General features: G+C 47.4%; 1 pseudogene across 1 annotated transcript; it reads left to right on the top strand.

Annotated features, from left to right (window-relative positions):
* Positions 1-1660: 1660 nt before the first annotated feature.
* LOC309619367 (serine/threonine-protein phosphatase 2A 55 kDa regulatory subunit B beta isoform pseudogene) lies at positions 1661-15957 on the top strand (annotated as a pseudogene). Its single transcript has 2 exons — positions 1661-1757; positions 13169-15957. The product of its transcript is annotated as a serine/threonine-protein phosphatase 2A 55 kDa regulatory subunit B beta isoform pseudogene (transcript).
* Positions 15958-17889: the final 1932 nt, after the last annotated feature.

Here is a 17889-nt window from a genome sequence, read left to right as displayed (position 1 = left end):
GTTTCTCTTTGTTGCAGAGCATGGGCTCTAGGTGCGCGGGCTTCAGTAGTTGTGGCACGCGGGCTCAGTAGTGGCCCGCGGGCTCTAGAGCGCAGGCTCGGTAGTTATGGCGCATGGGCTTAGTTGCTCTGCGGCGTGTGGGATCTTCCTGGACCAGGGCTCGAACCCGTTTACCCTGCATTGGCAGGCAGATTCTTAACCACTGCACCACCAGGGAAGTCCCAAGACTCGGGTTTTATACCTAAGTGCAAAGCACAAGGTAGGTGCTGGGAGGATGGAATAAAAACTGTTCCTGTTGTTATGAATGCTTTAAAGATGCCGAGGGAAGGTCTTTAGTGTATCATTTAATATATCTGTTCTTCATTTCAAAGGACAAATGAAATACCATTCCAGCACTTCAAGCACAAGTTGTTCCAGGCTCACCTTGTACTTTCTCTGCCCCAGTCTGAACCAGCTATTTCCCCCAAGGAGTTCTAGTTTCTTTTAATAGAGCAAGGTATTTAGAAACCAAGCCAAGGGTGCTCATTGCTATTGTGGTGCCTATTCCCAGGCCCCCTCAGTGGATGGAGCCCAGGGATATATGTATGTATACATACTTACATCTATATTTCTGTACTTAAATATATATTGAAAACCAGTTCAAACCAGTACCTTTGATTCCAATCCAACACCACAGGATTTATTCTAGTTCTTATTCTTTCTCTCTGTACTTGTTCTCTTTTCCAACAATCCCAAATGCCCACAATCCTCAGCATACTGGGATAATCCAGTCATATATAACCATTCTTTTGTCACCACACATGGATGCCCTCTCACCTCTTGGGCTCTGACACCCTCTCCAAGCCACTGTTTCCATCATTACCTCACCTAGACACCCTCCTCACCCAGACACCCTCCTGCCCTGGATTCAGCACCCCACAGAGCCGCCACCACCCCTCTGCACCTGCACTAACACCTACCTTGCTTGGTTTCACCTGTTGAGTTTTAAAAGGTAGGAGGGAAGGAGCTCCCATCTTTTCCATTGTAATGAATTTATTTAATATGAAAACACGGGGGCTTCCCTGGTGGTGCAGTGGTTAGGAATCCGCCTGCCAATGCAGGGGACACGGGTTCAAGCCCTGGTCCGGGAAGATCCCACATGTTGTGGAGCAGCTAAGCCCATGCGCCACAACTACTGAGCCTGCGCTCTAGAGCCCGTGAGCCACAACTACTGAGCCCACGTGCTACAACTACTGAAGCCCGTGTGCCTAGAGCCCATGCTCCTCAACAAGAGAAGCCACTGCAATGAGAAGCCTGTGCACCACAACGAATAGTAACCCCTGCTCGCCGCAACTAGAGAAAGCCCGTGCGCAGCAATGAAGACCCAGTGCAGCCAAAAATAAATAAATTTTAAAAATAAAATAAAATGAAAACACTGAGTCACTGGAATGTATTTCATTTGTCTTTTGAAATGAGGAACAGCTATGTTAAATGATCCACTAAAGACCTTCCTTGCAGAAGTCTGCAAGGCTGTGATAGACTTCACCTCAGAGGTCATCTACACCCGGCCAGCTGAGGGGGCACCTCCAACAAGGTCTCCATCCATGCAGCAGTGACGGGACTCCCAGTGGAGGAGGTGGTCTGCCTCAGTGCTGGCATCAGCACCGCTCGCTACAAGCTGATGGTGGCAGATGCTGTGATTGAGAAGTTTGCTTCAATTAAGAGTGAAATTGAAAAACTGAAGATGAACAAGGACCACTTAGAGAAGGTTTTACAAGGTGGGTCAGCAAAAGCCAAAGAATTAGCATATCCCATGTGCCAGGAGATGAAAAAATTGGTGGGGTTTCTATAAGTTTCAACTAGTCACAAAAAGGCTTTTCTATCTTTTGGTCTGCTCACTCCAGTAAAGGCAGCTTTCCTCACGAGAAAAATTATAGTTTGGGGACACTTAATTTGGTACACCTGATCATTGGCTTCATTTGATGAATAATGATTTGTAGCTTTCAAAAACAGAACAAGAAAACCTTCCTTTGGCATCGCTGAAGCATTTCAAAGCAACAGGAACAATTTTTTTTTTTTTTTTTTTTTTTAACAGGAACAATTTTTATTCCATCATCCTAGCACCTGCCTTGTGCTTTGGGCTTAGGTATAAAAGTTGAGCCTTTGCCTCCCCCTCTCCCGCTCCCTATACCTCTCTGCCATCTGCCAAGCTCTCTGACTCTGTCAAGCTAACTTGAACTCTGTAAGGGACTTTGCATAATTTTTCAGCCTTGGAATCACTAATGGGGTGCAGAGGACAATTAAACATGGTCAGGGTAGATTAAAGTATGACCTTAGTGCCACTCAAAAAATTACAGGCTGCCTGGACTGTAAGTCTGACTCCAGTCTGACTCGGTACTCTTTTTTTTTTTTGAATTTTATTTACTTTTTTATACAGCAGGTTCTTACTAGTTATCTGTTTTACACATATTAGTGTATACATGTCAATCCCAATCTCCCAATTCATGCCACTACCCCCCACCCCACCCCCCCAGCCACTTTCCCCCCCAGCCACTTTCCCCCCTTGGTGTCCATACGTTCTCTACGTCTGTCTGACTCAATACTCTTAAAGCAAGAAAAGTGCTGTGTTGGCTGGAAAGGTAGCTCCACATGTGAAACTGCTCAGGAAGTTGTGTGGTTTAGATTCGAGTCTAGTAGAGAAGTGTTTCTGAAACTGATCTTCCTAAGTGGTGTTAATTTGGCTGAGGAGATAAATTCAACGTTGTTTGAAACATGAGGGACAGTTTAATTTGAGACAGGTGCACCAGAGCTATTAGAGAGAAGCTGTGTTCCTGAAGGTGGTGCCCAGGGTCAAGGTGTAACACTGTCACCTGGAGACCATGGGTTCTTACGCCTCAGAAGTGATTCATCTCCTGATTTTGTGTGCTTCATCTTGAACCTGGCCTCTGCTAATGCCATCAAATCTATGCTTTGCAATGGGTCCACTACCTGCCTTCATGTGAGTTCATACTCTCTTGGGCTCTGACTAGGAAATTAGGGCCTTGGAAACTTAGTAGGAAAAGGAAAATCTAATGTACTAAGACATTCTACTTTCCTCTAATTGATTCCTATCTTTGATTAAAGACGTTACTTTAGTAATAGTAGGGGGTTCTATCCGTGGCTTAAAAGATGAACTGAGGACAAGCAGCTTCTTTCACTCTGTTCACAAAGGCCTTTTTTTTGGTTTGTGGCTGCAGCTGCTATTTTCAGCGCCGGGCTGCATCGATGCGTTGCACGTTTTTATATGCTTCTTAATTCGGTATGCAGGTTGATTTGGGAGCCTGGGTTGAGAGGTGGGAGGAGTGCTGGTGAAGAATTTTGCAAGTAAAAACACCAAAATGGTGTGTCACAGCCACCTCACTTTACTCCAGTGAATTTCTAGGTGCAAGATTGGATATCAGTTGTCTCTTGACTGTAGTCAGTGGAATGTACTACATGACCAAGTTACAGGACAAACAGCCACAGTCAGATTCCATGCTCCAGTGGGGGCCCTGAGACACAGCAGCCAGTAACCTTGACCAAGGGCTCAAACTTGGCATCTTCACCCTGAGGTAAGCCCCAAATTGCATGCATTCATTCATCCCCCACCTTCCTTTCTCCATTAAAACTTAAAATATCCAGGGCTTCCCTGGTGGCACAGTGGTTGAGAATCTGCCTGCCAATGCAGGGGACATGGGTTCGAGCCCTGGTCTGGGAGGATCCCACATGCCGCGGAGTAACTGGGCCCGTGAGCCACAACTACTGAGCCTGCGCGTCTGGAGCCTGTGCTCCGCAACAGGAGAGGCCGCGATAGTGAGAGGCCCGCGCACCGCAATGAAGAGTGGCCCCCACTTGCCACAACTAGAGAAAGCCTTGGCACAGAAACGAAGATCCAACACAGCCATAAATAAGAAGAACCACTGATTCATTGTAAAAAAAAACAAAAACAAAAACAAAATATCCAGGAATTCCCTGGTGGTCCAGTGGTTAGGACTCCACGCTTTCACTGCTGAGGTCCCAGGTTCAATCCCTAGTTGGGGAACTAAGCCCATGGCACAGCAAAAAATAAATAAATAAACTATCCTTAGAAGGAGCCACACTTTAAACACTTCCACGGTGAGGAGCAGGACTGGAGAAAGCCCTCACATACGGGGCTGCCAGTGAGCCCCCCACGCCCTGCTCAGCCTTGCTTCCCATTGCTGAACATTTATTGGGTGATTAAGGGTGACACTCAGTGGAGCTCAGGAAATGATGAATTCCTTGGGGGAACTTTGTATTCTCAGCACTTAGCTGAGTAGCAAGCACCTGGCCCACAGTCGTGCACGATGCATGAGGACTGAATGACTAAATAGCTTCTTCCTGCCATGCCCCCACCCCCGACAACAGACATGCATTGGCACACAGTTTGTATTTAACTTCAGAAGACCGTAGTGTACAGGACTGTGGTTGCAAGTATCAGCAGCTCAAGCTGGCTTAAGGGAGAAAACAGAAGGTAGGGGGACACAGAGGGTCTCATGGATGCCCAGGCAGAAAGGTAGAGGGGCCTCAGGAGCCCTGGGAAGTGTGTACTCACCAGCACTCCCCAGTCTGGCCAAGGACCTTCCCTGCTCCTTGGTCCACTTGTAGGAGGCGACCATCAACCCTAAGGCTTGATGTCTCTGTAATATGAGTGTGTTTGTGTGTGTGTGTGTGTGCACACACACATTTAGGAGTAAGCAGTTGCCAGAATGGGTTTACAGACCAAGCAGAGTCCCCAAAAGGCATCCACAGAGCACCCTTTATGTGACATCTGGGCACCACCGTTATTTACTTGATCTTTTTAAATTACTTACATTCTTAAATTTATTTTTAAAGGAAACTATATCACTGTGATAAATGTAAAATAAGTATCATTTGTCCTGAACAAAAGTATTTTTTAAAAAGAAATACAATGAAAACAAGAGAATAATACAAGTTCTATCTGGATCCCATTGCTGGTCAAAAGCTCTGAGCCCCAGGCCTGGAAACACCGCAGTGAACAGAGCAGAGTCACAGCTGTCCCGGAGCTCACACTTAAATGGGGGGATTCCAACAATAAACCCATAAAACATGAGTCAGGTGGGCATATGCCAGGAAGAATCGAGCAGGGTAGGGAGGATAGAGAGGTGACAGGGAGCAGGGGAAAGGGCCCTCTGAGATGGAGTGGGCAGAGAAGATCTCCTGGAGGAGGTGACATTTTTCATGGGATGCGTGGGGGCAGAGCCTTCAAGGCAGAAGGAACGGCCACTGCAAAGGCCTAAGGATCTTGGTAGACTCCACCCCACGGCATGGGCAACACTGCATCTCAAATAGAAGCTTAGGGGACCGTTGCTCACTCTTGTAATAAAAGTATCTGCCTTTAGCACCTTTTAATAAGCATATTACTGGGAGTTTGCTGGTGGTCCAGTGGTTAAAACTCCACCTTCCAATGCAGGGGACTCAGGTTCGATCCCTGGTTGGGGAACTAAGATCACACATGCCGCGGGGCAACTAAGCCTGCGTGCTCTACAGCCCGTGCGCCACAACTAGAGAGCCCCACATGCCACAACTACCGATTAATTTAAAAAACTAATTAATAAGAGTATTACCCAAATGCACTAAGAAATTAGCGAGAATGATTACTTGTCTCCTTCAGACCCTCAGGTCCAGAATCTGGATTCTTCTCGGTTCATTTAGGGACTATTAAAATTATGAAGGCAGCCCAGCTCACGAGAGTCTGTTATATAAACCAGGATTATTGATCTGTGATCTGAGGCATACCTGACAAGCCAAGGGGATCTCCCCAGGAAAGGAAGCTGCTTGAGAAACTGAAGATCAGAAGTTGATTGCTAAGAATACACCAGAGCCTCAGAGTCAGTGGCACAAAGAGAGGCTTCTGTCAAGCCGAGGCTGTCCCGAATCCCCTGTCTGCGCGGGTGAGGCAACCACTGAGGAGATCTGTGGTAACACTACCTGGCATTTGTTTAGACCTTGATACTCTAAAAAGGCTTTTCATATGTTTAATCCTCACAGCACCCCTGTGAAGTATAATTATCTCCTTTTTACAGATGAGGAAATCTGAAGTTCAGGGAGAATAAATGGTTTACCAAGGTCAGAGGACTAGTGTTAATCATAAGGTAATTAGCCTAAGATTAAGGAGGGGTGGTTTGTTATAAATGATATTTGACATAATATAGGGGCTTAAACATTCTTGGCTCCAACCAACTGTGCCTGCCCGGGAACATGTCACACCTGCTCAGAGGTTAACCCTGTTGTGAGGAGGAGAGATTCCTGGGCCCCATCTGCCCCAAATCTCCCAAGGGAAAGAAGAACACTGCAGCTGTCAGAAGTGTAATCAAAAGTCCATGAAATCAGCTACATAAATTATGTTGGTTTTGCAACATTGTACAGTTTGCAACATTTTCATCAAAATAGAAAATTTTAACCCACCACCTTTACCCTGTGGCCCTGCCTGCGAGGTGAGGCTCAGCCTGGGGTGAAAGGAGGACCTGGATTCGTGCCTCATCTTCCCAAGGGTCTCCACTGGGCTGGGGCCAGTGTCATGGACCGTGTCCTGTTGAGTGGCACCCATGCTCAGTGCTCAGAAGGGCCCTCGCCAGGTTCAGTGCTCTGCTGTCACCATCTTGAAATTCTTAACAATTTTTTAACAAGGGCCTCAATCCTGCTGCTGCTGCTTCCTTGCTGCTTCTTCCTCCCTCTTTCTCCTTCCCCAGGAAAAAGGGGTCTTCTCTTCCCATCTCATCAGCTGGTCCTTGGTGGCCCTGGGTTGGGCCTTTCACCCAGGGCAGGACCCCCTGCCTGCCTTGGCTCTTTCTGCCTTTCCAAGCCCCTCCCCCCATCAGGAGGGCCTTCCAGACATGCTGAGCCTGGACCCCCACAGTTCACTGCTCCTGCTGGAAGGGCCCTGTACGCACCCTATCTCCTCATAGCCGCTACCATCTCCTCATTCAGGGCTCAGCTGCAACATCCCCCCTCTGAGACTCCTTTCCCACCAACAGCCTTGACCAGTGTCACCGCCACTCCTCAGAGCCCTCCCGTGCCCTCACTCACGCCACATTATGAGGCTTTATCGTATTCCTGACACCTGGAACTATTCTTATTTGTTTATTGTCTGCCTCCTGCCTCTAGACTATAAGCTCCTTGGGTTCAAGAGACTTTGTCTACTTTGTTCACAGTTGTATCCTCAGTACCTACAATGGAGTCCTGCACATAGTTGGTGCTCAATAAATACTTACTGTGTAGGTGAGTGCACAGAGGTGCTGGTTCCACAGAGAGATCAGGCATCAAAGTGAGGAAAGTCAAGTTCTGGCATCTAATCCAGCAGGAAATAATGGGGCTGGAGATGGAAGCCCAAGCTGGTAGCCCAGGGCCTGTGGACAGAAGTTGCCCGGTAAATGTGTCTCAGGAGCCAGGCATACCTGGGAAAGAGTAGGGAGTAAGAGCCCACAAGAGAGCAAAGCTGCTCAGCTCCCCAAGGGAGGGGGCCCACTCAGGGTGATTTCATGGTACAGAGATTGCAACAGAGTGAACAAGCTGATCCACTTTGAATCTTTAAATGCCACCAACACTTGGATAATTCCCAAATCTATGTCACGAGCTAAGGATCTCACTTGAGCCTTGAACTAGTTTATCTAAATACCTCCTGATGTCTCTCTCCCCTAGAAGGCCCTCAGGCACCTCAAACTCTGTCTGTCTGTCCAAAGCAACTCATAAGAGCACAGACCAGGATTGAAATCCTGGAGTCACTAATTCATTTGTTCTCTGCATCATCTTGGCTCAGTTACCGGATTCCTCTAATTCTCAGTTTCCTCAACTGTCGATCAGGTATGAACAATAATAATCCAGCAGCCCTAGCGGCCCCCATAACTCCATCCTAACTCCTTGAGGGGACAGCACTGAAAGCCAACCTCTGTGGGCTATTATGTATTTATAAGGCTAGTTTGCGTAAGGCACACTTTATCATATGTTGTGTATTTAGCAGTTATATAGATGGTATGTCCCTTGGCAACTTTTGCCTGGAGAGAATAACCATGTGTTCCTGAGTCTTGATAAGATTGTAGCAAGAAGCACTAATCTACATTTCTTCTCTAAAGTCTCAAAGAACAGTGAAGAGGAGATAAAACCTTCGAGCTTCCAGTGAGTTTCAGGTTGTTGCCCTCAGCCAGAGTCAGCTTCTTCATGAGGCACAGGGCACAATCTCCTTTACAGTGCAGTGACTTTGGCCCACAGTACTTTTAGGGGCCCTTGAAAACGTTTTAATTTGATTTATTTTAAAACCAGAAGAGGGGAATTCCCTGGTTTTCCAGTGGTTAGGACTTTGCACTTTTACTGCCGAGGGCCCAGGTTCAATCCCTGGTCGGGGAACTAAGATCCCACAAGCCCACAAGCTGCCTGGTGCAGCCAAAGATTAAAAAAAAAAAAAAAAATTTTAATAAATTAAAAAAAAACCAGAAGGAAAAAATGAATAGTTGGTAATGAATATATGATAATGAAGGCAGCCTAGGTTATGTTTGTTTTTATACCAGTACATTTATAAAAAAAAAAAATTTTTAATGAATGGAGGAAAGGGCTCATGAAATCAAAAGTCCCCAGGGCCCATGAAAGTCACAATGTGACTAGGCCCCTCAGGTGGCATCAGCCTCCCAGAAGGAGGGGCAGAGTTGATGGAGGTAGATGTGGCTGAACCCCTCACTCTACCTTCCCCCTCTGCCCAACCCACACTGTCTCAGGGAAACATTTGTGGAGAGAATTGTTGTGTAAAGTCTTTAGCATTTCTGTATGCATGTAGGGCAGTCTAACTGTTTGAGCAAAGTCTCAGTGGGTCAGGAATTTGGAATGGTGGCATCCGTGGCATCGAGGAACAAAATCCAGGCTTTTTACATTTATTCGTACAGAAATGATTTCCACAAATGGCATTTTCCTGGAGCACAGAAGAGCAGGACTTCTTGGGAGGATGTTACAGAGCAGGTAACCCTTGGGCAGGGTCTTGGAAGATGAAGAGTTTACCAAGTGAATGGGTATGGGATGATGGTGTCCAGCCAAAGAAATGGAATTTCACAAAGACCCATTTATGGGGGAAGAGCAGCAAATGGACAGGATCATGGCTGTTCTGGAAGGATGGTACATGGGACAGTTCTCTGAGAAAGAAATGGAAAATTTTATTGGCGCTAACCTGAGGATTATAACCCAGGAGACAGTCTTTCAGAAAACTCTGAGGACTGTTCCATAAGTTAGAGGTCAAAGCACAGTATATAAGTTTTTGAGACAAAGGGTCCTACATCAAATGATGTATTATTGATAGTTGACACAATCCAGATCTACACATGCAAAGTGAGTAGTGGGTCATGGGTCATTGTGGCCCCTCACAAGATTAAGAAGGAAGGTTATTGCTTAAGAAGGTCTGGTTAATGCAGATGCGCACTACACACTAAAGGGGAGAGAGGAGGCGCAAATAGGCAAAGAAAAATTTTGTTTAAATTTTTCTCGTCTTGCCATAGAATATGAATTTTACTTCATCAATGCCATAATTAGGGCTTCAATCCAGAGAAGAAGGAAGAGATTTCAGGGTATGGAAGGAGAGCCTCCCAGTTTGAGCCACGCACGGCCATCCTGTGGGGCCATCCAGCAGCCAGATACAAATCTGAAACCAAGAAATTGGTAGGAAAGGATTTCAGTTAGGGAATCACCAGCATAAATGTGGTGGTTGGTTGAAGCCATTGCAGTGGGTGATATCGCAGTGAGAACCGAAAAAAAAAAAATGGGAGAAAGAATCCAGATATACAATGAAAAAGCAGAAGCGGTGGAAGGTGAGGATCCATTCAAGGTTCATGGTTGGAGATTGACCAGGGAGGCGACAACAGAGCCGATGGAGGCTAACGGTGGTTGTCCTCAGCTGGTGTAATCCTGTTTTTTTTTCCCCTTGTTATTTTCTGTATTTTTTAACTCTTTTATCAGTAAGTATATATTGCCCTTTTTGGCTAAAATAGATATTTTATTGGAACAATAAAAGGGGTAGTTCCCAATAGGTTAAGCGCTGCTGAGAGGCCGAGAGCACTGAAGGCTGAGCAGAGACTTAGAGACATTGCCCACCTTCTTCCCCCAAAACCGCTCCCCTGCCCCAACCCTCCAACCCCCAAGGGAACCAGTGCAACTCCTGGCAGCCATGTTTTCTTCCCCGTGACCTGTTCTTGGCCACAGATGATTGGACAGGGGTGTTCATGTGACACCGGCTAAGCCAATCAGAGCCCTCCCCAGGAGGTTGCCTGAAGAGGGCAGCGTGAGCTCAGAGCCGGGGCCGCTATACGCCAGGCAGGCCGATCTTGAGACCCAGGGTAAGGGCGTAGGAGCCAGAGGCGAGAGCCTGTAGAAACAAACGACCCAAGGGGGTAAAGCCTGGGCATTTAAGGAACTAAATGGAAGCCAGGGCAGGGTCACCAGAAAGAATGGTGGAGGAGGTTGGACAAAGCCAGGACTAAGACCACCAGGGGCCTCAGAAACCCTGCTGAGTTGGGAGTTTTCTCATTACAAGGAGAAGCTGTTGGAGAGGTTTAAAAGAGGGAGTGGTCCGACCTGAATTACAATTTTAAAAGATTAGCAATGCTGGAAAATGTGCTGGAGGGGGTGGGGGGCAATGGTAAGGAGCAGTTTGGAGGCTCCGGCGCTATGCAGACCCCTGAGGGTGGACCAGACGTCAGAGGCGGCGGGGAAGATGCAGGGAGCAGGGGTCCAGACAAGACCCAGTGGTTGGGGGGCTGGTGAAGGAAGGGTGGCATCAGGGCAGATGATAGGTGAGGGGGATGCTGTTATTGAGATGGGAAAGAAGGGAAGACGTTAAGACCTCAGTTTGGGCATGTTAAGTTTGAGGTGTTGATGGCCCGTCTCAGGGGAGGTGCTGAGAAGAAAGCAGCGGGGTACATCAGTCTGGAGTTGGGGGATGTCAGAGCTTGGATGCTGGAAATATGGGTGGCATCAGCATGCAGCTGGTGTTAAAGCCACCAGCCTAGATGAGACCACCTGGGAACTGGAGAGGAGGGGCCCAGCACAAAGGCCTGAGGTCCCCTAACATTCACAGGACTGGTAGAGGGGACAGAGCAAGGAAGGAGGGAGGAAACTGAATGTGTTTTGACCCAGAAGCTCACATTGGAGACTGCCCTGGGTTACCCCCCTGCCAAGGTCAGAGAGGGCTTTTTAGATTTGGTAAAGAAGTCACCCTGACTTTGAACACTCTGGGTGGAGTGGTGGATCTGAAAGTTAAATTGGGGTGGGCCTCTTCCCTGAATGAAAGCTGGATTAAAAAGTAGCTATGGAGGACCTTTTGGGGGCAAATGAAGAAATATGAAAATGGACTTTATATTAGATTATTGTATCAGCATTTAATTTCTTGGGTGTGATATTGGTCTGTGGTTATGAAACAGGGGGAAGGGGCCTCCCTGGCGATCCAGTGGTTAAGACTCCACACTTCCAGTGCAGGGGGCGGGGTTTCATTCCCTGGTGGGGGAACTAAGATTCCACATGTCATGTGGCGCGGCCAAAAAAAAGAAACAGGAGGGAAGAGGGCGGGGCACAACCTTTAAAAGAATGACATAGGTGTTGAAGATCCCACAAAAACTGGTTAGAACTGATTAGGCCCAAGATGGTGGAAGATTCCACTTCCAGTAGACCTTGAGCCTCATTATACGCTCATTGTAATACATTAGCATCTAAATGGCACACTCATGGGCACCATGATCGTTCTGAGGCTAACCATAAAAGGCCAAAAAGTGGGCAGTGGCCCAATTCTTGGAAACCCCTGCCCTCCCCCGCCAAATAGTTGGAATAATCCTCCCACTTTTTATGGGCTGGGTAATTGCATAATTAGCCTATGTAATTACCCAGCCCATAAAACTAACCACCCCAGGGAATTCCCTGGCAGTCCAGTGGTTAGGACTCCACGCTTTCACTGTCTTGGCCTGGGTTCAATACCGGGTCGCGGAACTAAGATCCCGCAAGCCACACTGCAAAAAAAAAAAAAAAGCTAAACTAACCACTCCATGTTTTGGGGTCACTCTCGCCTTTTGAGGCAGACTGCATTCTGTCTATGGAATGTGTATCTCTCTAAATAAATCCACTTCTTACCTATCACTTTGCCTCTTGCTGAATTACTTCTGCGCTGAGACGTAAAGAATCTGAGCTTCATTAAGTCCTGAGACCAGGTGTGTGATCTCAATTAAAAGACAGTGGGTTCGAGTCCCATCTGAGTTGTGCAGTTTCAGTTACGTGAGAGAGGTCTGGTTCTTAGGAGACACACGTTGTAGTATTGTAGTATTTAGGGGTGAGGGAGCAAGATGCCTGAAACTTTTCCAGTGGTTCAACAATAACAAACTATACATATATATCTGTATATATTACATATAATATATGTAGTATTTATGTTATATATAGGTATATATATATTTATATATAGGCACGTTATCTATTAGAGAGAGAGAGATATAGCATATGTGGCAAAATGCTAACTGGAAAATCTAGGTGGGGGGCTGTTTTAACACTTTTTCAACTTTCCTGTAGGCTTAAATTTTTCCTAGGGACTTCCCTGGCCGTCGGATGGTTAAGACTCTACACTTCCACTGCAGAAGCCCTGGTGGTGCAGTGGTTAAGAATCTGCCTGCCAGTGCAGGGGACACGGGTTCGAGCCCCGCTCCGGGAAGATCCAACATGCCGCGGAGCAACTAAGCCTGTGCGCCACAACTACTGAGCCTGCACGCCTAGAGCCCGTGCTCCTCAACAAGAGAAGCCACCGCAATGAAAAAGCCACTCACCGCAACGAAGAGTAGCCCCTGCTCGCCGCAGCTAGAGAAAGCCCGCATGCAGCAGCGAAGACCCAAGGCAGCCAAAAATAAAATAAATAAATTTTAAAAATTAAAATTAAAAAAAAGGGAAAAAAATTAGAAAGAGTGAACTGGCAGGGCTGTGTTCCCACCCTGTTTGTTGTTTGGCTTGAGGTGTCCCAGCACTGTAGCCTGCAGGCTGTTGGGTGGTACGGGGGTGGCGGCCTCCAAGAGAGCTCACGCAGATGACTGGTCCCCAGTACCTCTGCCACCAGTGTCCTTGTCCACACAGTGAGCCACAGCTGCCCCCCACACCCCCTGCCTCCCCGGAGACCCTCCATGACCAGTTTTTGAAGAGCCGGAAGATCCAAGCAACAGGTCGTTATTCTCTGAAATTATCTCTCCGGTTTCGGATGTGAAGTTCAGCCACAGTGGGAGGTATATCATGACCAGAGACTATCTGACCATCAAAGTTTGGGATCTCAACATGGAAAACCGCCCCACTGAGACTTACCTGGTTCACAGCTACCTCTGCAGCAAGCTGTGCTCCCTCTACAAAAATGACTGCATTTTTGATAAATTTGAGTGTGTGTGGAATGGGTCAGACAGTGTCATCATGACGGGCTCCTACAACAACTTCTTCAGGATGTTTGACCGAAATAGCAAGTGTGATGTTACTCTTGAGGCCTCGAGGGAAAACAGCAAACCCCAAGCTATCCTAAAACTGAGCAGTGTGCGTGAGGGGCAAGCAGAGAAAAGACGAGATCAGTGTCGACAGTCTGGACTTTAGCAAAAAGATCTTGCATACAGCTTGGCATCTTTCAGAAAATATTGTAGCAGTGGTGGCTACAAATAACCTATATATACTCCAGGACAAAGTAACTAGGAGGACACGTTATTACTTAATAATCTCACATACTATTAGTCAAACACTTGTTAAAATTTATTTTATTTTATTTTTTTTGGCCGCACGGCATGTGGGATCTTAGTTACCCGACCAGGGATCAAACCCATGTACCCTGCAGTGGAATCACAGAGTCTTAACCACTGGACGCCAGGGAAGTCCCTCAAACACGTTTTTTTTTTTCAAACACGTTTTTTAAATGTTTCTTTGGGTGTTCATTGGATGCATCGACCTTAATTTCCCTCTTTGGAATAGAATTCAGTTGGAGTCCAACTTTCCCAAATCCCAAGTTCTAGGAAACTTTTGTCAAACCCGATAGGTTCTGGGACACTTCTGTTTAGAATTGAGAGCTGCCAGCTAACAGTAGGTCTTCCATAGTTGACTTGAATTTCTGATGCTTTTATTGCCCTGTTTTCTCTGGTGGGTCCAGTGTTTTGCTTCTAGGTGTCTGCTGAGGTAAAATGAAATTGTCTGTAGTATTTAAAGAGAAAAGAGAGAAGTTTTTTTAAATTAAGCAATTCCATTTGATTGAAAAAATTCAACAAAAAATAAACACCGTTTACTCTAAAAAAAAAGAAGTTAACGGCGGCTGTAGAGGAAGTGGAAACAGCCAAGTTTTCAGGGAGAGAAATGGTATAGTACCTGGAGGGGATCGTGAGGTCAAGGGAGGGTTTTACACAAAAATGTTTAAAATGAGAGCAAGCGTGTATGTTGACAGGAATGTTCCCGTGCAAAGGGAGAAATTGATGTTGTAAGAAAGGGGTGAGAGGTGCCAGGTAAAGTCCTTAGGAAGGCTGGCCGGCGGGTGGCCCCGAGCTTGGAGGGGACACCGCACTGAGGTGCTGCGCCAGGCCCTGGGGTCAGTGCGGGGGGGCAACCCCTCAGGAAGTAGGATCTGAGGCTCTCAGCTGACAAGAGTCAGGAGGGCAAGTGGTTATTTCAAGCAGATTGAGGCACAGAGCCAAAGAAAAGCTGGCAAATTTGTTTGGTGTTTAAGATCTGAATGGCGATTACTCATCAGCTTAGGGGAAGAGCCAACAGGGGAGAGATTTAAGTCCTTACCCCTCTGCTACTCAGTTTTTCCATCTGTAACATGAGGGGATTGAACTGGGGGCTCTCAAAGGACCCTGCAAACTCCTGTTCACTCAGGGTCCCCTATGATACCTGATGGAGAGCTTTTACTGAATAGCACGTGTTTGGGTTGTTAAAGGATTAAAGATGGCTAGTAAAAATTGGACACTTGCCTAAGAGGTTTCTAATTGAGGGTAAAAAACCAAGAGATACAGAGAGACACTTGAAAGGAAGACTGCTTAAGGCTTGAGGACACCCCTGGGGGAGCAGGGGGGTGGCCCGGAGGTTGCTGGGGCGCTGAGATGCCTTGACGACGCTTGGGTAAACGCAGTACGAGGTCCCTTTGAGCGTAAATTCTGCTGTCTCTGGGCTCTCGTTGAAGCTGGCATTGCACAGCGTGAAATGAAACAGCACATTAATGTGATTAACACTGAATAAACCTCCGTGTGTGAGCAACTATAGCTTGAAGCGGGTTCAGGAATTTTAAAATATCTATTATTAAAGACAGCCTGCAGGGGCCGTGGCATCCGATGACAAGCCAGAGGCTGCTACCGGCATCTAATATTCCCAGAGTCGTTTCCTTCGGCAAAGTGCATTTGCAGGCTTCTGTGCTAGGCTCTTCCCTGATCCTCCAAGGAGGATTATCACCACTACCCCATTTTATAGATGAAGAAACTAAAAGCATTGTCAACAGTAGGCCTCTCAGGCTGCTGAAGGCAGAGACCACGCGTATCATCACTGGCTCCCCAGTGGCCAGGGCAAGGGGAGGAGCCTCTCAGGCCCTGAGAGCCGGCCCAGCGAGCCACGAGCGCTGTGCTGGGACTTGCACGTCTGGCGTGCCTGCTAAGCACCAGGCTCTGTGCTGCAAGCCTCACACAGATGGTCTCACTTAGTCCTGATGACAACCCTTGGCAGTTGGTATTATTAACCCCAAGAGGAAACTGAGGGCAGACAGGTTAAATAACTTGCCAAAGGTCACCCGGCAGAATCAGGATTCAAGCTTAGATTTGTCTGAAGCAAAGCATGTGCTTGACTGCCGAGCTGGACGCTGTCTTCCAGGAGAGTATGGTGCGGACTTGTGGAATTCTTACAGCCCCTGTGCTCGAGAGCCGTTAGCACAGCGCTGAGCACAGGTAATAGGGTGGCACCAGTGTCAGTGAGTATAGAACGGATGAATGAGTAGAGATGTGAATTCCTGTCTTGTGGGGTCTTCCTCTTCAAATTGAAGATTTCCCCAAAGCTTATGAATGCTCAATCTAATTAAGGCAAAAAGGCATCAGAGAATTGCTAGGCCTTTCCTTTATTAACTGTCAAGTCCAATCTGTAGGCTGTTTACGCGCTGAGGTCAGAGATCAGTCTTTAGCTGTTCGCCTTTCATTCATCTGGCAAAGCCCGGAACATAAAGTTTATTGATGCAAAACTGATTGGCAGGCAGGGGTAATGAGGTGGCAGGGACAGGGAATATCAGGAGTTCTAAGCCACTCGGGTCACTCCTGCTCCCTTGCCGTGCTAACTTCACGTGCTCCAGGTTACTGGCTCGTAGCTCATAGCTTTCTGCACCACAGTCTAGATGAGCAGCAAATGTCTGGACCTTGGACAGTGTTCACAGAGCACATCAGGATGGGGAGGGGAAGGAGTCCTTTCTCCCTGTTTGTTAGTTTGGAAAGGAGAGAGTGAGGCACGGAAGGTTAGGTGTGGATGGTCTTGAAACTTCACAGATCAAAAGGAATTCCCATGTAAGCTTGCATCGGAGAGGCCTGGGAATTGGGAAGAGGAAAGTCATTGTTACACCAGCCCAGGATTAAGTGGCTCCCTGTCTCTGGCGAGCTCCTGCGGGGCCTCCTCCGTGCCCACCAGCAAGAAGAGGTGGGAAAGCACACGTGGGTCCACACCTGGGTCTATCTACTTGCAGCGTCCTCAGGATAAAAACCACGAGTAAGGCACTAAGTTCCAAAAGAGGGAGTTGGACCCAGGAGTTGTTGCTCATGCCACTCAAGATAGGGAAGGTCTCAAATATTATTTATTTATTTTTATTTTTAAAAACAAATTTATTATTTTTATTTATTTTTGGCTGCATTGGGTCTTTGTTGCTGCGCGCGGGCTTTCTCTAGTTGCGGCGAGCGGGGGCTACTCTTTGTTGTGGTGCTCGGGCTTCTCATTGCAGTGGATTCTCTTGTTGCGGAGCACGGGCTCTAGGCGCATGGGCTTCCTTAGTTGTGGCTCACGGGCTCAGTAGTTGTGGTGTGCAGGCTCTAGAGCGCAGGCTCAGCATTTGTGGCGCATGGGCTTAGTTGCTCCGCGGCATGTGGGATCTTCCCGGACCAGGGCTCGAACCCGTGTCTCCTGCATTGGCAGGCGGATTCTCAACCACTGCGCCACCAGGGAAGCCCATCAAATATTATTTATTTTTATCAGGACCAAACTGGATTCTGCCTGATCTGAGGAAAAAACCCTGACTGCAGGTCATTTTAAATGCCTTCTTAGTCTCTGCAACTCAGAAATAGTGGTTTTCCACATCAGTCAGATGTCTGGATTCAACCCCCCACACTCATACATCACAAAGCAAAAAATAACAAAATTAAAACAAACCAAACCCCCAACCCTCATTTCATTTCCTTGGAAAACAGTCCAGGTTCAAGGTCTAGTCTGAGCAGGGAATGTCTCCTCTCCTGATCTGTTTCTGGACAGGCATGGGGGCAAAGTCCCTTTTCCTCTTCTCCGTGACGGGGGATCGCACAGAGCTCCAGAGAGAAATGTCCACCAAGGAGCAGAGCTGAACCCAGGGCTCCCGTGGCCGTAACCTCCCTTGAGTTCAGTGCTCATGATGAGCAGCGGCTACTGTCGGGCACTGGGGTAGGAAGATGATTAAGAACGGATCCCAGAGACCCACACACAAACCACTAACCATAGTAAAACACAATAAATGCTCTTTTGCAGTAGGAATAAAGTGTTTCAGCTGCACAGAGAAAGAAGGGAGAGGGAAAAGCTTTGGTGGTTCTCAAAATGGTTCCCAGGCCTGCAGCAGGAGTGTCACCCAGAAGTTGTTAGAAACGCAAATGCAGGCCCAGCCCAGACCCACAGAGTCAGAAGCAC

This window comes from Balaenoptera borealis (genome assembly GCF_965194805.1).
Source record: "Balaenoptera borealis genome assembly, chromosome: 20".
In the NCBI taxonomy this organism is placed as follows: domain Eukaryota; kingdom Metazoa; phylum Chordata; class Mammalia; order Artiodactyla; family Balaenopteridae; genus Balaenoptera; species Balaenoptera borealis.
The sequence above is the reverse complement of the archived record's forward strand: the minus strand, read 5'-3'. Positions and strand labels throughout refer to the sequence as shown.